The sequence below is a fragment of the Eutrigla gurnardus genome (assembly GCF_963514095.1).
Source record: "Eutrigla gurnardus genome assembly, chromosome: 6".
Taxonomy (NCBI): domain Eukaryota; kingdom Metazoa; phylum Chordata; class Actinopteri; order Perciformes; family Triglidae; genus Eutrigla; species Eutrigla gurnardus.
Window position 1 is genome coordinate 23,634,892 of NC_139920.1, and position 22,768 is coordinate 23,657,659.

At 42.2% G+C, this 22,768-nt stretch overlaps 1 protein-coding gene across 1 annotated transcript in view; it reads right to left on the reverse strand.

Moving 5' to 3' along the window:
- The window catches only part of b3gnt7 (UDP-GlcNAc:betaGal beta-1,3-N-acetylglucosaminyltransferase 7), a 283,633-nt gene extending 268,406 nt beyond the window's left edge, over positions 1-15,227 (reverse strand). The window contains exon 1 of the mRNA XM_084012030.1: positions 15,224-15,227. The gene's annotated coding sequence lies outside the window, so the exon portion shown is untranslated. The remainder of the gene's footprint in view (positions 1-15,223) is intronic.
- Positions 15,228-22,768: the final 7,541 nt, after the last annotated feature.

Genomic DNA, 22,768 nt, shown 5'->3' on the forward strand with positions numbered 1-22,768 from the left:
TTTGGTATAAATGATTATGTAGATCAGATACCGATCAAATACCGCCCACCCATTTTGTTGACAATACCTGCATTAACCAGCATGCACCTTGCATTACTGTTAAGCTATGGACATAATATGAGTTAAGGTGTTCACTTTGATATCCCTCATTATATCTCCCTACTTCAATGAATAAACCTGTTATCAGAATTAGCCCTGTCTGCATACTGTATAGTGTCCTGTCAACGGACTAAACTACAATATAAAAGATATTTTTTTATCCCGTCTGACTAAAAAGTCAGCTACTCCTAATGTGGGAGAAATAACGGAAGCACACTTCTAACGGTCTTTGTACTTTCCCCTCCCCAACATCAAAATGTACAGCATCTCCCTGAGGAAGAACAGAGCTGTCAAAGGCTTGCTCTAGAAAAAACAAAATCACGCATTCCAAGTGAACAGTAAACTTCCATTTTTCATAAAATATTTTGTGAATATGCTGTGCCAGCATTTCTCCGGTGTGTGTGTGTGTGTGTGTGTGTGTGTGTGTGTGTGTGTGTGTGTGTCTGTGTGTCTTGTCTCCAAAGGAATGTGTGTTAGAGATTGACCTGATGGCATACAAGGCAAAGAAAGTTCAAGCAATTCATTATTTAGATTAGTTTTTTTTTTTAATGATACAGGTCCACAACAAACATAAAAAATCTGCGTTGTTACAAATAGCTCATTAGCATATGCATTCTGCCTTACTTCAGCGAATGCAATACCATGGCCGGGGTTCCCAACACAACCCAGACCGCGTTGTGAGTAGTTTCATTTCAAAGTATTTTCTGCTGAGGTGTCGTTTGTGGAGATTTGTGAGAAGCATAACAATACTGTTACATTAGGTCACTGCATAATATCTGAACTTCATGTACTGTTTACAGCCAGTTCCATGTTAACATAAGTCCCCCTGTTACACATTAAGTTTGGCGCGTGGAGTTCTATTGTATTTACTTTGACCTGACCCTTTAACCACGTTCCCAATTATTACACCGTGAACTTTACCAGGTTGTTACCGAGATGATGACATTTACAGTCGGGTACACACAACGCTCATTGGTTACTCAAGTAACTGAGTTAAGAAAGGAATTCTCAGTGGCTATATATATATAGAGCAACTGTTAAAATAGACACGGCCATTCACATAATCTACGTCATATGAGACGATCAACCGACCTGAGTCACTCCATAAGGTGTCTTTTGACCGTCAGATCCCGTTCACCCGGATGACAGTTCTACCCGGCATGGCAACGGGAACACCTTGTCGCGTTTTCAGAGAGAACATAACTCACAAAGGGCACTGGAAGGGGGGGGGGGGGGGGGCTTGGCCTAGAGGTTAGCTGGCCCCAGAGCTGCTGAGCTTCTCTTTACACTCCTTATGAATGATGCATGGCTGGCTGGAGTTCGGTACGGTGTGGGAGAACGAGAGGGAGTGAGAGACAGCAGCCATAGAGGCAAATGAGCATTGATCAAGGGCGCTACAATTACACTGACCTCAGCTAGTTCCTTCCAGTGGGTGCCCCCAGGACCAGAGGAAATGGCCTTGATGTGCATGTGTGTTTGTGCGTGTGTGTGTGTGTGTGTGTGTGTGTGTGTGTGTGTTTTTATGTATTTTAAGCAGGGGAAACATTGCAAGGATAACTTTGAAATTCATCTTTTCCTGCTGGAATTCATTGTTTTGCAGAACAACATTCTTAAGTGTTGACCTGAAGAAATAAAACGGCTACAGACAGAAACAGAAAGTAAAGAACCATTTAATTCCTGAAAAACATACTTATCGTTCCCCCCCCCCCCCCCCCCCCCCCCCCCAACAGCAGCAGCAGCAGCATGGTATGGTAATGCCTAAAATGGGACTGTGAGTAGGTGACAGGGATAGAGTAGGATAAGGGAAGGGGTGGTGGAGGGGGGGTTGAGGTGTGAGATAAAAGGGAAGGATGGGAGGAATGCAAGAGGGAAGAGGAAAGGTGATACGGTAGGCTGGGGAGTCGACAGATTGATGGATGGCTTCGCTGCAGATGGATACTGAGCAGAAACAGAGCTGCAAAAACACACTTTAGCGCGCGCACACACATATGCAGACACCCCTAAATGCATTCCTGCACACACATTAAGCTTGCCATTTTAAAAAAGATTCCCAAATTGGTATGTACACACACACACACACGTGTGTGTGAAAACGATCACGCTGGCACATAAACAGTCAGTCGCTCTAATCCGAAGGTGGCGTTCAGGTGCAGACATTTAACCCCGTAACACTTCATCTCTCTCTCCTTCCCCAACACGCTCACGCGTTATTAATGTGCGCCATGCAGCACAGGGTAGTGCGCTGACTAATAACTGTAAACAAGTATCACCATGGGGCCTATCACACAGCCCTTGTAATGGTTATTACCCTCATCACTCTTCCGATGATTATCTAGGCGTATCGTTAGCTAGAGCATCGTTTCCCGGCCAAACCGCCGGCGTCGGAGAAAATATAAGAGACCCCTCTCTCCGTTTCGCTCATTTACATGGCGGGCACACATCTGCTCGCAAGGTGTCACCTCCGCTGCGTTAAAGGTTTCGAGCTGATCTTCTGTCAAAAAATAATAACAACGCTCAGTTTGAAGAATCTGGAACAAGCGAGCGACTCACCCGAACAAGGCTGGAACGCTCCCATCTGTTGACGTGTTGTAACACACGGCGGTGGCTAAACTGTGCAAGCTGAGTGTACAATAAACGCATGGGGAGCAAGGGCTTGTGGGTTGTAAATGCCAGAGAAGTGTGTACTCTAACAAAACAAAAAGCAACTGGGAAAGAAGTTGCGTTCAGCCTGATGTGACTGATTCTGAGACTGGAACCAGGACGGAAACAGTTTGGTTGGTGTTTTTGTGTGTATTCGGATCTTTGTGCACATTTGGGATTAGAGCTCCTTTTAAGTGCTCCATGTCTTCATCCCCAATATATATATTTTTTTTAGGTCTTCAAAGAATGTGTCACCGGTTGTAGGTCAGAGGGAGGAGGAAGAACAGGATTGATCTTTTTTTTTCTCATTTTTTGTTCTCTAAATATGCGAACGTGGCAATTAGAGACTATTCTGTAGGAGATTCTTTCCCGTTTATCTTGTCCTTGGACTTGGAGGGTGCACTTAATTATCTTAATTACTCCATGCAGTAATGCTTCTCCACAAACCAATCAATACTAATGCTGCTCAGAGGCGGGAAGTAACAAAGTAGAAATACCTTGTTTCTGTACTTGGATACTTTCTACTTTGTGTACATTTCAGAGCCCGTTTTTAGCTTTAATAAAGACGTTGAGTCAGTACTTCTACTTTTACCAGAGTCGTTTAAAACAAGTGTCTGTACTTCTACTTGAGTATAGAATGTACTTCTGTGTACACAAATATATTGGTGAGTCATCAGGTTTCATACCATACATGTACCCAAACATTCATTCATAATTCATAAATGTATCATTAATACACATTTAGAAAGCAATACCAGGAGGGTGCATAACATGCTGCATGCTTTCTTCATTTTAGATGCGATCAATGTGATTGATTACACTGTTTACATGGGTGCTAGCAGAAAAGATCAGATAAGGTGTGCTGTTTCAATTTGCAACTATATTGGCATCTTTGTTGGTTCACCCCTGTGATGTTGTACAGTCTTATCAGTATATTAGTGGAGATATTGTCTCTCTGGATACAGTTCATTATTAATTCATCATTAATATGACGTTATGATAAAAAGAATATACCTCAGCCAAGGCGATCCTTGTTTATTTTAACAATCCAGCGGATAAAGTCATGGCAAGGAAGTAATGGCAGGGGTATTTAACACACTCTCTCTCTCTAGTTGTGTTTTCAAACATAAACAGAGAGGACACAGTGGGACACTTTAATATGGGCTCTTCGTAGAAATGTAGAGACTACGCAGTCTGCACTTTAAGGTTTAATTGAGCTAAAAGAAGTGTCCTTTTTTTTTTCTCCGAACAGTCGATATGAAGCCTGAAGCTGCTTTCACGGTTTGTCCTAGAACAGGTGTAACCGACACTGGCTGCCCTTTCAAGCTTTTGCTGAAACACGGTCTTCTTTGTTGCAGCTTGGGACCATATTTCCCTGCTATAATCAGGAAATGAATGGCCCTTAGTCACGGACGCCCAGATAATAAACTCCTTCACTGTAAATTAATTAGCAAACATAACAGTAGACAGTTAGAGGGAATTATGGAAATTATGGCATGCATACATAATAGCACACATAAAGTATGCTAATGCTGCATATTAGTGTAATATTTAATGTTATCCGATGAGACAAACACATCTTCAAAACAAAGCAAAGGCCTTTATGTAACCCATATGCAGTTTTCTTCCTTATAATTTAGTCAGCTGCAGAAATGTTTTCATGCCGAGGGGAGGATTCTTGCTCAAGGACACTTCAGCATAGCAGTTGCCTGGAAACTTTGGACTTATATGTGGTTTTTCTGGTTCTGCTTCCTTGGCAAGCAACAAAAGAAATGGTAGAGCTCATGAAAACACGGCAATGGCTAAAAGCTGGACTTCATCCCACAACAATACAAGCCTACACCAATAAATCCCACTCACTGGAGTCCTCTGCCTTTCTCTGTCACACAAAATTATTACCATTAACACGTCAAGTCATCTATATTTCCCTGGACACTTTCGGATGTCTTGTTCCCTTCGAGGAAAAGTAGACAGAGGACTGCAGGCGGTTGATTATGCTTTAGAGATTTCCTCCCACAGAATGAACCTGATGAATGCAAGGACATTTAATATTCAATAATCACTCTTTCAATGGCAAAATAGGCTAGAGTTTTTGTTGATGACGTTCTTATATGCTGTGTCTATCTTTGTTAACAACATGTTTCTACCTATATCATATCAAAATGTCGAACAGTTTCAGCGTACGTTTTGGACTGATACCGTATGTTGAATAAAGAACGGTTGACCTTTCTTCCCTAACCCAAATCCCTGAACCCGGATCTTGCCGAAAGAGAACTCCCAGCCTTCTCTGAGATTGCATTCCACTGCAAGTGTACAACTCTACAACTCGAACATCAAATCAGGTGTTGGTACTGACGTTTGTTCTCCTCAGTGAAAAGCTGCCTGGAAGTTGGGGTCTGCGCTCTTCTTGTACACACCAGGCAGAGACATTGGGTGCCTTAAACTTGAATTCTTTCTAATAGCCAGCAGGGGGTGAGTGCTCCAGTTGCGAAAAAATTATTTCCGATCTATAAAAGTCTATGAAAGAATGACCATTCTTCTCACTTGATTTGATACCTTAGTGAACACTAGAAAAGAGTTTATGGTCTCAATCGCTGCTTTTAAGTCTTCTTCAATACAGCGCAATGGTAATGAAATAAATGATGGCCCATTTAAAACCGATGTGGCTACTTTGTGATAGACAGGTCGCTCCAGTGGCATTTCTGGTCTGAGAGTTGTTCTTGCTTAAGGCAACTTTATCCATTTCACTGTATGTTCTTGTTTCTTTTCTGTTTTGTTGTGTGACATCACAGTGATGCCCACTTCCTATTAACAGTTCATGGTGTACACCTTGTTCAAACTCACCAACTGGGAAACCCTTACCTTTCCCCTTTAGAAGACACACAGTTTAGTGGTAAGCTTGAAACACCTGATCAAATTCTCACGTGCACTTTCTCCCTTTCCGCTACGACTGTATGTACAAAGGGATTACGGCTCTCCCGCCTTTGCTTTCATCCTCTGTACAGTCGTAGCAGGTTCACTTTGTAATGGATTAAAATGGCAAGTGAACCAGAAGCTATACACTTCCTCAAGATGATGAATAACAATACTTTCTACTTGACATAAATGCACGAGATGAAATTAATTGCGTATATGAACAAGACCCCGAGAGGCAGAGAAACACCAAAAACCCATTACTGGACCACGGTGGCAACGTGTTACACGTGGTTGGTACGTTTCTGCTCAGTGTACCAAGAGATGTATGCATGTAATGTACATGCACATAATTACTGGAGATGCATGCACTACGATGCGTAAAAGTGTACTTACTGTTTGAACTTGTGACTGTTGGGCTGCTGATTTTTCCTGTATTTACATTTGACTAATGATTCACACTGTGTGTCAACACATCAACGGAATCTGAGCCGCGTGTCATACAGTCACCTGTATGAGCTTGAATGTTAAACAAAGGACTTTGGAATCAGTCAAATAAATCACTGATAATGATATACCAATAAAACACCGGGTGTCTGACAGGCTGATGAAACGTACCTGGATTTATACAATTCTCCATTTTTTTTTTTTTTACCTTGCGAGGCAGCTGGATTCCTGCAAGATCATGCAAGATGTAACTCTATCCCGTCAAGCCTCGAGTAATGCATCTGTGTCCGGGTCACAAGAGTCCGGACTAATCAGTGTCCTGTAGAGTTATTGGCAGCGACGGGCGGGGTTTAGGCGTGTGGGAGACAACGCAGAGAGGTAACTGTTCAAAACAATAGAGGTAAGAGGTTTCGGAACTGGAGAGTTTTCTTTTCATTTAAAGAAGAGCAAAGAACGGCACTAAAATTTTCTAGCTTCAGCCAGAGTTTGACCGACGGACAGATGGTTCATCCAATCGTCTGCCAATTATTCTTTGAAAGTGTCTTCCCTTTTCCAAACGGTCCGAAAAGTTGGAGATCTGGCTCGTGGCTATGTGTTTCTTTTTTTATTTCTACTAACAGTCATGATGAGAACCATCTGTGGGATTAACTAACACTCTCTCTGGATGTTAAGTCAGAATCCTCGTTCCATTAGGGAGGTCGACCAAGAGTGCGTGTTCTCTCCTGCTGCCATCTCAGGTCGTAAAACTCAGACTCTTCTCAGCAATGTTTCAAAAACTATTATCTTTAAAAGAGGAATAATAGCAAATACACAAGATATGTCCTGAAATACTGGACCAATCTTTGCTCTGGTTTCTGCATCTAGACCTTCAATAGGCCAAAGAATGAACAACCTCTTAGTGCAAACTGTTACGTCCGTCATATTCTGTGATCGTACCTTTTGAAAGCTCTTCTTTGGTAGAATCTATAAGCAAGCAGCATTCTGTTAGGCGTGGCTTCAACAGAGTATCAATAATAATAATAATAAACTTGAAAATTGTTATTCTAAGTCTTTTAAATGTCTTGAAATTCCAAGTGAAGACCAGAAGTGGTCGTGTATTGCCTGGAAGTAGATTCACTACAATATTTTATCCTTGATCAAACAAATATGAAATATCGAAACAAGTTGACAGGCAATACCTGGGCCCAAAAACACATCTGCGGACTTTTACATAGCAGCTGTTGGACTCAGTTGCCTTTGACACCAGCTGCAACCATTCAGAGAAGAGAAACCCGTGAAGCCTTTAGTCACGGGCGCGTACAGCGAGTGGAGCAACGCCGGGCCGCCCGTGTGAAAGTGTGCGAGTGCATTTGCGTATACGTGCATTCCATCGTGTGCTATTGCAGCGTTAAGACATCTGTGTGCTCACACTTCTTTATCTGTTTGCCTGATTGATTAAGCAGCGGCCTCTCGGCACATTTTATACTTTTCCTATCTATCACTCTCTTTTCTTTTTACACCCGAGCACATATGTGCACAAGGCCATATAGGGGATGAAGGAGACCCAGCTAGCAGCATATTAGCCACCTGTGGGCAAGTCGAGTGCTGTGTAAATACCCAGGGGAAAGAGGGGATGAGCCATGGCGCCCTGTCAGCCCTAATCTAGGAAGACACCTAATCTCCGCAATCCCCCGCGGAGCCTTCTCCATCACTCCCCCCGAAAGAACGCGCCCTGACGGAGAGTTCCAGAAAATAGCCTGTGCCACAACAGGCCACAAAAGGGCAGATCTGAAGATGAATTAAGAACTGCTGTCAGTGTGTATCATTTGGATCACATGAGGTGTGATGAGTGTTTTGAAGGGCGTCATAAATCAGCTGCCGGAGGTCGACACGTTCGGCTGCAGAGAAAGATCTTTTCTTGTTTTGTGAAAATATGAAAAAATCGTTCAATGTTCAAACAAATCAACCAAGATCTTATTTTCATCTTAATCACATCGTGGTGACTGAAGTGGAGCACATGTTAGCAAGTTTCACTGGCTACACTGAGGTGAAGATATGCTATTGTAATCATAGAATATTCCACTATTTCCACCTTTTAGTGCTCTTTAATAACTTTGATGATATAATGGTGCTTATACTATAAATCCTGTATCATGGATACCTATGTGAGACAACTATCAAAGGTGTAATTCTATGACCATTACTCTCATTTTAAATGAATTGCTCACTCTTAACTGTCTTTCTCAAATGTAATATGTATGATATTTTATAGTATTGTTTATAAAGGAAAATAGCGTCTGGTTAGCTGTTAATCATTACTTGTGCATCAGGTCATATGTACTTCTTCAGATCTTCAGTGGACATGCAATATACATGTTGTGGCATAAAATCCTGCTTTTATATAAAAATAAAAAAACAAGCTGCTTGCCAGGGTCACATTAGAACATGAAGGTTGAAAAACATGTTTGTATGATCAAACAGTAGGCTATTCAACTTCATATTTGTATCCCATAATTATAAAGAATCTGTTAAACTTTATGGCGTTTACTCATTATTATTCATCAATAACAGCATTTTCTATTTTAATGTACATAATTCACGTATTCTTCTAAAGCAGCAATTACATTACCTTATTATTATTATTTTGCTCAATATAACGCCAAGTTAAGTGCCAAGGCGATTTATATGGTGTGTTTAATGCAGATAATTAGCACCCCATTAAGAACACATTGCTGTCATTGTGATGAATACATTAGTGGAAGAGGCTTCAGCGTGTCTCCCTAAAGATGGAAACCACCTCTTTGACTCATAGCGATGTATTTCAGAAGGGGTCTGGGTTGAGTATGAGGGTGATGTTGGCGACAATAAATAATAGATTTCCCCTGAATCTGATCCTCGTACAGTCACACCTGAGAATCAGATATGATCTGCAAGGACGGGCCTTTTAATAATTCAATCGGCTGCTACAGAAGGGCATTTAAACACATTCACCTGCTTTGAGCATTCTGCTGAATTGGCTGACCAGAAACAAGAAGTGGAGAGCTCTGGTGGGGGTTTTTTTTAACAAGCACTTTCCAGTGGAAGTGTGTCTGAGCTGAACCTCGACCCCCAATCCAGTCACTCACACCCGAACGTTAGGAACAGCGAGGCGGGACTTCAAATATCACTTGAAAGGTGATTGTGAGAGGGGGAGTAAAAAAAAAAACAACAACCAATTTGCATTTTTCAAGCACCGCTCTGCCAGGTGGAGTGCTAATGAACAATTCTATGATCCATTAATCGGGATCTCGTTTGCACACGGTCGTCATTGCAGAGTGGCACTTGAGTTCCGCGGCTCCATCAGAAGGGTTAATGGGGACGATGGTACTAATCAGTCCAAAGCAAACAGCTCTCCTCCAGTTTAACTTTCACTAGCAGCCAATCAGGAAGGCCTGTTGGGGGGGGGAGCCTTGTTTAAATGTATCATTGTACATCAGTGTGATCAAAAATCGCCTCATGTTCGATGCTTAGCATGCACAAGGGGACTTAAAGTGTACGATGGTCTGCCATACAGGACAAATGCTAATGAAAGATGGGGGGATGATGAATTGCTTGAGCAGGGGGCTTTTAGGAAGTCTGATGACCCTACCGTGACTGTGCATAATGCTGGTTTGATTATAGCTGTGATTATTTTTCTCAGAGATGACATCACACAAAGTACAAAGGCGTATTAGGGCCAGTGTAGGGAAACAAAAACAAAAAAACGGAACCGAGAAAGGTGGGCAATATTCAGAGAAAAAAAGTTGCTAGTTTTTAAATTAGAAAATCGGGAGGTTGGGCTAAGATGCTAGCGGTAGCTTTCGCTTGTCATAGCCAATATAAACAAGTTGCTTGGTTCCGCTAATACCGGATGTAAGCCGTTGCTATGACAACAACTGAAAACTACCGCTAGCATTTTAGTCCAACCGCCCGATGAATAAACACCTATCAGATGACAATTTGGCCTCATATAAAGAAAAACAACAATAACCATCAACAGCCATCACCCTAAGGACCTTAACAAGGTGTTGTCACACGTTGTGATGTATTAATTAAAATACATTCGTGCCAGTTGTTAGCACCGTAATAAACCTGCAAATTTGCCACTCTCTAAACTCTCAAATTTGCGACTTTTTGCGAAATTTGCCCCCATCTTTCTGCTCTGTCCCCCCCCTACAGTGGCCCTTACTCAGGGGAACTCAGGTAAGTGAACTTCTTTATTCAACCAAAGCAAACCAGCTCCTACCGACATTTCGTAACGCGGCCCTGATCCTGTCAGACGTCAGTGCTTATTACCTCTTTCTGTCCCCCATCCGTCATATTTAAACCAATGCAGCACATTCCATTCCTCCCACCGGTTCCTCATCACTTGTAGTCCTCTTTTTCCCCTCGCCTCTCCACGCTGGCAATTACATCAAATGTAGGGCACCTTCTTCACCAATATGGAGGATTGAGATGTCAGGGGGCTGACAATGGCACATACCAAGTAAGAGACACACACACACACACACACACACACACCTAGGTGTCATGCTGCTAAAGAGAACGGGAGAGTGCAGTGACCCAGCCTTGAACTTAAGAGTTAAACAGAGGTGAAAAAGAGGGTTGCTAGCGATGTGTGACAAAAGAGAGTGCAGGAAGCTCTTTGCTCTATGGCACATCAAATTGAGGGGAAATGACATCTCGATCATAACAGTAATGCCTCCTGCTTCCATTTATTTTAAATAAGTGTCACTGTGCATATACATTGATAATATTTACATGATTTAACTGAGGGTTTGTATGATACGGTAGGTTCACTCAAATGACACTTTCGCCATGGTAAGACATCAGCCTCATTTCTGTCTTCACATCTTCCAGTGGCAAGCGCAGTAGTGAAGCCACTCGCCATAATAACCAGCGAGGATGATGAAACAGAGTTTTTCCTGTTTGACCTTTACAGGTTCACGTGTTCACTTGTCAGCGCTCGTACGGCGTGGAATAAACGAAGGGATAATTTGAAACGGTTGTGAAAAGAAACAAAAGGGGAGAAGTTAATGAGACGACGTCAGTCAAAGAACAGATGATGATATTTTTCGGGAATGACACAAAAAGCCATCAGGGTTTACAAATAGGTTGACAGTGACAGGTTGTCACGGTAATTGCACCGCAGTCATTGTGAACCGCATGAATTTCCACCTCATACAGTGAACTGCGTATTTATGTCAGGGCCATAATATAAACACTTGACAGGGGGTAAGTCTTAATGAGTCAACATGGAGAGCTGTTAACTGCGCGGGGCCCTGAATGATTTATAGTCCGCCTGTGAGACTGCGGCCGGTTAAGATAAAATATGACTCCCGACGTGTAATAGTTCATCTCGGTTCATTCTTTGTGTCCTCTTTAGTCTTTTTGTCTCATCTGTTCACCCCATTTCTTTCCTGCATGTTCCAATTTCCATCACTGGTATGTGCAATAAATCATTATATTAAGCCCCCATCCACAGTAAACAGGTGAATATATTCAAATTGAAAAATAAAAATGCAAGTAAGTGAAATATCAGTGTCAACCAATATAAAATGATAACGACACTAACGAGAAAATGCACAGTATGGATAAAGGGCGACGCGGCAGGCGATGAGTATACCCATCAAACGTCCCCATTTGTTGAATCAAAACAGTGTCAATGCCCATTGTGAGCGGACTAGATTTTCCGCTTGGCTGTCCCTCCTCCCTGCCTGGTGGTAAATACTTGAATAAGTGTTCCAGTGTGAGCAACGCATAGTGATATGCAAAATGGCACCGATCTACTCGGGAGACAAAAAAAAGGAGACAAAGCAAATGTCAAACTGTGTTCCTCTGAGCTGGGCCTGAGACTGGGAGGGTGGGGGGGTGCAGGGGTGGGGGGCATGTTGGTGTCATGGGGGAATGTTATGCAAAATCGTCCTCTCTCTGTGTGTGTTTTGCGTGCCGGGCAAGGGGCTTAAGTGTGCAAGCAGATGTGGGCAAACACAGTTAGTTACTTATGCGTGTGCGCGTATGTGTGTGTTTGCGTATGCAATTATCAGCCTCATCAGACATTTACCTCCATCACTGTCGTCCATCTCCCTCCTGTTACCCAACCATCCTCGCAAACACACACACATGAGTCTCACAAGGCTCCATGCTTAATGCATAGAGGGGGGGGGGGGGGGGGGGGGGTGTCTGGTGTTACTGTGGGGCCCTAAGCCGGTTAATGACGCCGGGCACCAGAAGCCCCACAGATGGCTAATCTAACCATTGTCTTCCCCACCCAGCCCCTTCGAGCAAACTCCCATCCCATTGGCCCCCCATGCAGCATGCCGCTGTTTACCCCTATTCTAACCAATTCTAATCCTGTTTAGAAACATTCTCAGAAGTCTGAATGGAACCCCCCCCCCCCCCCCCCCAAAACCCTCTCCTTTTTTCTCTCCTTTTGTTTTTTCAAATGATAAAACGGGTGAAGAAGGGCCACGGTGATCCTCACTTGTGTGTAAAGGGAGAGATAGGGCCACTGGGGAGGGGAGGGAGGGAGGCAGACGAATGAAAGCATGAGGGAAGGGTGGGAAGACCTTGGAATGTTCCGGGTTTCTTTCAAGGCAAGTTCATGCCCCCCAGCTAATTAACGATTACGCTTCATAGTTCTTGCATTCACTAATATGCGGAGATGATGGATACGCCGCTGACATCTCCGGCCCCCTTGACGCCGCTCCCCAGGAAAACCTCCCTCGCTCTTTTTTTTTTTTTTTCTTCGTAGCCCGTCAGTCTAAGTCCGCTGTGTCAATCTGAGGCCCTCGGTCCGGGTTAGCTGATATTCCCAGAATTCCTTTTCCTCGTGTAGAGGGAGGTGTCTTGTGTGTGAAGACAGCATTGTCCGTGACATATAAAAAGGCCTTCAGTTTTAAATCACATTGATTCCACACACACACACACACACACGCATAACTAAGACAACAACACACATGAACACACACTGGCTGTCTGTAACCTCCACCAAAGCGGGGGGAATGTCACAAAGCGGCCTAGAGAGGATCAGTGGATTGGGCCTGTGTGTTCACGTTGCCCTTTCTGCTAGTCTTTTCACTTTTGTTTCCATACATATCAAAGCATTTTTTTCCAGCTCTTTTTTTTTTTTTTTTGCTTAGCCTGCTAATATGACACATTGCCATTTATACTGATTTGAATAAGTGGATAAGAGGCACAAAGGCCCACACAGAATAGGGAATGACTTGAAACTCTTTCATCGCTCCGCTTGAAAAGGACATTGTTACTGTCCGACCTCGCCTCCCGAGTTCCAGAGGCGTTTCGGCAGCACGGGAGGGAGATTACAGGCGACGAAAGAATCCACTTAACACCTTTTGTTTTGTGTTTTTCTATCTTTTCCCCTCTCGTCCTATTTGTTCGGCGGCGGACTCGTGAAAAGGAAGGAATTATGCTCGAATGGGATCGCTGTCTCTCTGTTGCGCCCAGGTATCATCGGCGCGCTGTGGCTTCAAAGGCCACCGAGGCGGCTTTGAAGTGTAGCTCATAGAGAGACACCTGTTTTCTTTTTTTGTCTTGTCTTAATAATTGTTCAACACGCCGATACTTAACACCCGTGCCGAATGACGGGCCTGGATTCTGCCAATGCGACAATCGGTCCTGGGTCACAAGAGCCTCGTATCCAATGGCATGGCGGGGAAGAACGCCAGGGACACTAAATGATACCTCACTTGGGCAAAGGTATCACCTCAAGCACTGAAGAATCGCCCATCAAACGCACCTACGAACTGTGATCTAATATTTAAATTGCTTCAGTTATTTAATGTGCTAGTGCAGTATCGTCAGCCAGCTCCGGCTATCACTTACCCTTTAAAAGCACTTGAGGTAATTAGAAAATCCTGTGTGTGCTTTTATTAATTGATATAATTTTTTTTCTCCACTCTTTAATATCCTAGACGTGCCGAAGCATCTTTGTCGTAAGGGGGGGTTTCTATGTGGAGAACATGCAGGTCTTGACTTTGGGGAGGACCCGATAGAGTGGGCTGCCTCAGTTAATCTGCAGCCATGCCTGTGACTTCTCAGCCTCGCCTGTGAAGATGAAAATAAAAAGGTATTATTTTCTGACCTCAAGCCAAACCCCCCCTCCTCCTAATTGAAAACTCTCAAAGCATGCCCACATTCTATCACCTCGCCTCATCTTCTTTTCATATGGTGTATGCTTTTATCCAAAGGACCTTACTGTACTAAGAGCGTGTGCATTTTTAGCGTGGAACCCTGCAGGAATAAAACCTTTTCTTCTCATGTTTCTTCCCTTTTCTTTTTTTTTTTTCTTTGCTAAACCGTGCAGCTCTAAATCAGAGAGACCTTTCCTACAGTCTCATAAAATGCTTGGGTCTACTAAATCAACTATGGATATGGTTAATGTCAGGGTTGTGTTAACCCTACTGTATATCAGTACATTGTGTTCAAACGTTTTTACATCTTTCATGGCAAATGTTCCCAAAAGTGTTTTATGTGTGTGTGTGTTTTTTTTAAGCTTTCACAACAGAAGCAAAGCAACATTTTGTAGCATTTTAATGGTGTTTTGCTCACCAGATGGTTGTAAGTCCAACCTTCATTCTGCTCCAGAGACTCAACCATACAGTCAATACACAGGCTCTTAAACCGAGATAATGAGCTGTGGTGAGTCATCTTTGTACATTTGAATATGAAATTCATTGATTAATGCAGTTTTAATGCTGACGGATTATTATAATTCGATAATATTGGACCGTATAACTTAAACCAAATTGAACTCCTATTCTTTTTGTATTTTAGTGTATTATGAAAGCTGTATTTAATCTGAAAAAAAGGTTTTGCTTTCTGTTGTCGGTTCAGACAACATATCAACTGTGTTGATTAAATGAGATTCCATTACGATATTATACAATGCTGACTCTGCACAGCATTCTCATACTTCACGCTCATGCATTTTCACATATGTGGTATACATTTATATTACATTTTATGAAAAGAGGAGCAGTGCTCTATGCAGGCATGCATGAATATGAAATAGAAAATAATGTGGTCTTCATTGGGTCTTCCCCAGTCTAACATTGTCTTGGGGTCCCATTTTGATGACACAAGATTGTTCAACATTTTTAACAACGTTACGATTTTAGACTCTGTAATGGAAACGGTGCTTTGAATGAGCTTAAATGTATGTAGTTAAAGTTATAAATATACATGAATATATTTTAAACATACCCAACCATCTTCCATCCTCGCTTCTATGATAATTCACTTTTAAAATATTCTCATTCACCTCCTAAGTTCGTTTTTTCATGTAGATATAAAAAATGTATTTTTCTCATCCTTTCAAGCCCAGGGCAGGTTATTTACATTTTAAGACGTTCTGAAAATTCATGAGACCAATTACACAGGTATCCCATCCTGAGAAGCTGCAAAAGAGAATGGCAGGCCAGCAGCATCGGAAGCATGAATCTACAATGTGGTTTCCACGCCGAGCAATAGGAAGGCTCCGGCACAAAGAGAAGCTCTGTTCCCAGCACTGATGAGCCAGCAAAAACTGCCAGTCCCTTCACTGAATCATTCCTCTAGTAAATGTCCTTCACCATTGGCTTTTATGCAGCACGGCTCCCTCGCCCAGACTTCGGGCACTGTAAACGGCGAGCAGGGTCAGGGTAATTGAAATCATTAATCGTGTTTTATTCCACTTTGGGGCAAAGTAAGCTTGAATTGGAAAGAGGTAGGTAATGGCTTTGGATAATGTGGCAGTCTTCGAGGGGAAGCAAATGAAACAATATTAAGTTGTATAGAATATTCAGTTTCAAAGGTGGAACGGTCGTAGATCATTTGCTGTTATGCTGTCATAATAAAATCATTGATTTATCTTTTGGATTAAGCACATATTGTATTGATTTATCGAATTGAATTAAAGCCACAAAGGCATAAAAAATAAAAGACAGGAGAACACTTCTGGCATCGAGCTTGGTATTGCTTGTTATCAAAGTAAAGCTGTAAAGCAAAAAGAAAGTTAAATTGATTGAGGAATGCATACTTAATAATAATATGTCCAAGCTCCACTTGTATTTTCATTTTGCAAAATGTCAAATAATACTTAATCACAAAAAATTACATTTTTATATTTAATATTAAAGTGACATTGAACGAGATCAATGTTTGACAAAATTGGTTCCATCAAACAAAACTGAGCTGACGAAGGTGACAACCTAAATCAACATCTAAATTTGACCGCAGAAAAATTAACAAAAAGTAACAAAATAAAATACAGAAACCATCATTATCTGAGTAAATGTTTGTTTTGTGTTTTTTCTGGTTGGCTGATCTATCCGAATTTATCCCTGTGTCACTTCCCAGATTCCCCGGCGGTAACTACTATCATATGTGTCTAGACCAGACCGGGCTTAAGGTTCAAAGGTGACCGTCTACTTGATTGCATGTCTACAGAACAGAGCACCCTGAGGAGCGAGGGCACAACATGTCCTGTACCCCCATGGGAGCTGAACGGCAGGCTGACCTCTGGCGCCACGCTCCCAGTTTGGCTGTGACCTCGTGATGTCCCCCCCCCCTCCCACTGGTTCGGCTAGGCCAACAGTGTCAGCTTGTGTCTGACTTGTCTCCACCTTGCCCTGCTCCGGTTTCAACATCGATAGACGCGCTGGATGAGGGCTCTAAATATGGCGGGTCCCTCCATCTCCACAAAAAGCTGCTCGCCATGCACAAAACGTCTGCTCTGTCCCCTTGCCTCGCCTTCCCTGACAGAAAAATGAATAAAAAAAGATTTATTATTATGATATTATGTATTAAATAAATAAATATAAATAAAAAGCGGGTCTAGTTATGATCTATTATCTAATTAGCCAGACTGAAGCCATAAACAGAAAATTAATATCATGAATTTTTGAGGGTACACTTAAAAAGAAGTTCCTTGAGTAAACTTCCGCCCCTCTGTATTTCAAACATGGCACAGTCTTGGTCCCCCCTGCTATAAAGCCCATTTGGTTGCTCCCACTTCCTATTTGGCAGTTTGGACACATGACCAGCAGGTAATATGCTCATGCAAACAAACATTTTGCTGATTGATGTTGAATATATATTGACTCATATACTGTATATTGAATATATAATGTATGTGTGTTTATATGTTTGTGATAGAGACAAACTAATGTGTGCATTAAAATGTTAATTTTGGCTATTGTTAGCAGGTTAGCATGCTATATGTCCACTATGCTAACTTAGCCTCAGGCCTTGAATTGAATAAAACAAAGGAGAGTGGTGCAGTGATGGTTATATATCTAAGTACACAACTAGAATTACAGCATGCATTCAGTCCCGGTTTACTTCCTGGTGACGTGGAAGATGTCTTCGGCCTCCATTGCTGCAGCTCGGGCAAACTGCTACACGACCGGCTCTTGGCCCTCAACCTTTTACCGAGCAGGTCATGTGTAATTCTAGAATCAGTGATTCTGGAGACTCAACAAAGTGGTGGGCAGTCTGAGTTACTGGAACTAAACAAGTGCAGCCCCCCTTATTATCCAACTTCTAACCGTCTGCATGTGACCTCCACAGACCCATCCTGGAGCGCTCACATGACCGTATTAAGTTGGTAGATAATATGATAAGCAGAGGTTTGTTGCGTTGCATACTGATGCTGACTTCCATCGCTTTCTCGTTTGCCTTTGAACCTGTGGTTTTCTAGTTTGAAGCGAGTCTTTTCTATTGACTATCCATCACTGAAATCAGCAGAGGACTGTTGCGACTTCACCATGAGGAGTCATTCAGATGTCACCATTCTTATTGTAACTGGCTTCTGACTCTTAATGCTGCAGAGGTCTTCAATGTTTTTCAAGCCAAGGACCCCTTGGCTGGTAGTGACCTGGTGGACGAACCCCCTATTACATATCATATCAAATTGTGTTGCTTATCAAACCAGGCCAGTAATAATGCATAATGCATCCCATAGGGCCATGAATACAGGTACTTTGTAATGATGTGTGTATACAATGCTAACCCATTAAAAAATAATTGTTGACAGATTCATATATTTATAGAACATATTGTAATTCTTTATTAGCCTTCCTCCATCACAATTTCACATTAAAATTTACATTATATTTGCTTATTAGATGTTGTATTAATGATAATGTGTACATTTTAAATTTCTGAAGAAAATCAAATAATTTTGGGAACCCCCTCCGTTGAAGTCTGTCACAGGGCAAAGCCTGGTTCTTACATCAAAGTTACATATTGTAACTTTACTTCCCCGATGCCAGATTGCAAGCTGAAACCCAAGGACTTATGTCCGTACTTGCAGTACTCTGCCATTTTGATCAAAGCGAATCATTACACGATCCTTGTAAAAACTTTTATATGATGTAATTATATAATAGCTCCGTGTTAAGGGTTGTTTGTGATTTGATTATTGGCTGCAGGCACAGCGAGGATGTGCCTCTGTCTTGTTGTTCCAAAGCAGGTTGATCTCCTCGGGACGGGGCCAAGCATGCCTGCACGCTCACACGGAGTCGCACGGCTGGGCAAGCTTTAAGAGCTAACTGGAGATGGAGTGGGACCGCTGTCCCTCCCATTATGCCAGCTGGCCGACCTGTCCTGATCAGGTTAACTGGCTTGGGACGGGTGAAATGTTGCATGCTCGCTAACACAAAAGGGGGGGCGGCTAACACTGAATTCAGGAAAGAGAGGGACAGTTTTTTTTCGTGTGCATCTTTGCCAGCCTTGTTCAAACATCAATAGCATGGGGATTTTTTTCCACAAATGTCTTTATTGACAATCTTTTATATGCAAATCAATTTAATGCACATGATGATTGTAAGAGAGACCAGGAAGACACTAAATATTCTTGCATATTTTGTTTTTGCCACGCCCATTTCCATTCCCTAAACAGACATTTTCAATTTTCTGTTGATAAGGTTTGTGTTCATGTCCTCAGGCATTAAAAGCTGCAATCATCTAATGATGAAAGATGCATGAGGCTGGTATTTCATGATACGGAACATAACCAGCTATGAGTCAATAATAATATTTATACAATTATTGCCAAATTTTGCCAAATATCACACAATTTGGTGCTCACAGGTTTGATTTCTTCACAATTAAAAAACTGATTTACTAACTAAATAACTAAACTAACCGAGTGATCATTAATAAAGCAAACATGACATCAAACCAAATAACATTAACAAAATACAAACTATATTGAATGGTGTAATACAATTAATGAAACTATGGCTTCACTTCAGCTTGATTTAATTCCACAGACTGATGACATACGGTATGTTCTTGCCTGTTTCTGAGGCAGCAAAGTCCTCCGTAACCTCGGCAACTTTCGTACCTCAAACAAATTAAGTTTAACTTTCACCGATCTCGTGTGAATACAAATGATCTCAAATATGCGCTTAAAAAGACATTTCATTTTTCACAAGGTTAAATGTTTTTTATGCTTACCGCCGATGAACCCTATCTGATTGTAATGAATTTCCCACAAAGTAATCAGAATAGCCTTTCTTCTCTTCAGCAATTATACGACTAAACCCCCTTCCGAGAGGTGTGTGAACCCATTTTCTGGCCTGATTGAAAGCTATTCATCACCGTTGGCAGTCTTCTCACTTCCGCGTCGCAGACGTACGTGTGCCAAGTCTCAAGCCTCCGTAAAAAAGCTTCTTACTTAGAGAACGGAGCGTAATGGCCGACGCCTGATATTTACTGCTTCGAGGCAAATGAAAGGCCCTTTTAGCTTTCATGTGGTAAACACTCAGCACTCAGGAAATAAATGCCCACCACATTAAGTTAGCATGGATGTGTGGATGGTGACTGCTGGAAATATTCTTTTGTACCTCGCTCTTTGGTCACTGGACGTCAAGTTGTGGTCTTGTAACATGGTTTTGTACTTCCGGTGTGTTCGGAAGTAATACCCTGGAAGTTATTTGGACTATATTCAACAAGTCTGATAAATGTAAAACTAAAGATGGTTTATATGGATATTTAATATGTACAGACATTCAGGAGAGGATGCTGTTACATTGAATTGAAATGGTGGGTGTGAGGAAAAGTATTAGAGATATGCAGCATGTTTCCTATGTGCCAGAGGTCTTCCACGTTTTCAGGCCAAGGACCCCCAAGGCTGATATTGACCCTGTGGAGCGACCCCCTATTACATATCATATAAAATTGTGTCGCTTATTAAACCGGCCAATAATAATGTGAAGTGCAGCCTATAACAGTACTTTGTAATGATGTATGTATACAATGCTAAGCCATTAAAATAATAATTGTTGACCGATTCTTATAGCTATAGAACATATTTTAATTCTATATTGCCGTTTCTACATCACAATTTCACAACATATTAAACAAACAGGAAGATTCATATTTGCTTATGATAGGTTGTATTCATGGTGTTCAAGGTGTATTTTTGAACATATTTAAATTTTTGGAAGGAAAAAAGTTTGGGATCAAATAATTCCGGGGACCCCCTGCAGTAACTCTGCTATTGACCCCCTATTGAAGATCTCTGCTAGATGTTCAATTGGAATATGGGACTGCAGTGGAGGAGGAGCAGGAGGAGAGACAGCAAGCGCATGAAGAAAAACATGATGGAGGGAAGGGACGGCTTTGTAATAAAAACCTACAGTACGTCATCATTTTTCACCACAGCTGAACTCCGTTTTAGTAAACATGACCGCACTTTGACCCTCGGAGCAGGGGGCAGATGGTGTTCAGGATTAAAATGAATAGAAGGAGGGGGGGGCAAAGGCTTGGGAGGGATCAAAGAAGAGGCAACAAAAGAGAAAGAGTTGTGAGAAATGAACGTCCCTTTTAGAGCTCGCTTGTTTTTTCCCCTCCTCGTCTTTTCTATATGCCATAACAAAGACGTATTACCATAATCACTGCATCTCCGCTATCATCGAATCGATTCAATTCCCCTCCACTGTTCTCAAAGTCCTCTGGGAAAGCATCGCTGTGTTCAAGGTGAACCGTGTGCAGGAATGCATGTTTTGTGCCCGCATATAATAGTGTGTGTTGTGTGTTGTGTGTGTGTGTGTGTGTGTGTGTGTGTGAAGGTTGCACCTCTGTGAGCACTGTTTGTGTGAGCATGTAGGGAATGTTCCCTGGCAGAGGCAATAATGTCTGGCAATAATCACCGGTCCAGTGAGAAGGTGTGTGTCCTGGGGAAAAAAAGAACCGGCTCGGCCAACAACCACGGTCACATTATCCCACCCACACACACACACACACACACACACGGCGGCAAGTCAACAATGAGAGAAGTGCACTTTCCACCAGAAGGTCGGCAGTTCAAACCGATTCCAAATTTCCAAACGGAGGTGTACGAGTTTGCCTCGAGAACTCACCCTGTCATTATTATTATTTTCTGCCCTTGAGGGAAGGACACACTCTTTAAGTGCTAAGCAGAGTGATTTATCAGCTTAAAGTAATGGGTAAGAATTATTTGTGCATTTCTGTACTTTTGTTATTTGCCCGTGTGCTTGCAGGGAGCTGAAATGAACGGGAACATGTGTGACCACATACCTGATTGCTAAAAGCACCTGGACTAAATCGCTAACTGAAGCAGCAGGTTGAGGATAAATAGGTATGGCGATAGACCTGAAATCCATTCAAATTAAACATTAACTTGATCAGTTGCTGTGTAAAACACATTTTGAGAAGGCCCCGACGGTGGATGCCTCCTTTAATTGCCTATGCAGCTACTGGAAAGGCAAATCTGTAATGATACATTCAGAGTCGAGGAACACGGTAGGAAATCAAATGGAAGTAAAATATCAAATCTTGTCGCGTTCCCACGTCTATGGAAATGGAGTGAATTGAATAATGTGCCACATTAAATTTGCATTTGTGCTATTGAAACGTTTTTTGTGAGGTGCAGGTGCTGCTTCTGTTGAATCGTCGTGCTCGGTGTACCAGGAGAAGTGCTAGCTGTTTTGGATTGAACTGTGTCTGTGCATGTCTTCCCAACGGTCTCGTGTGATGTTTTTTTTTTTTTTATCACATCACACGGGACCACTGGAGCATGTGCGGTAGGAGGTGTGTGCTTGTATTGTTGTCAAGCATGTCTAGGTGTTTTTTTTTTCTTTCCTTTCTTTTTTAAACCTGCTGCTAATCCTTTCTTTCCTGTTCCCATCAGGGAGGGATGCCGTTCATGTGTCAACACAACAAGAACCGGCTCCTCTGAAGACACGCACATGTTTGCAGCCGAGCGTGAAGAAATGTAAGTAAGCACGAACGGCCAGAGGTACAACTGTGTACACACACACACACACACACACACACACACACACAGTGGTTACCTGTCCGGGTGCAGATGCAACCGTCTGAAGGGATGCAAAAGTCATAATTGAACTGTGTAGTTCGACATAGCCAAAATTCTAAATAACTAAAGTATGAATTTAGTTACTGACGATTACGACGGCGTATTAGGGCCACTATAGAAAAAAGAATTGCCACTTAAAAATACATATGTATAGCCGATTTATAAACAAGTTGCTTGGTTCTGCTAAACCTGATGTTTGCCGTTGCTTTGACAACAAGTGAAAGCTACCGCTAGCATCTTAGCCCAACCGCCCGATCAATAAACACCCGTTAGATGACAATTTGGCCCATATACCAAACAAAACAAAATGTATTCATTCGAAAA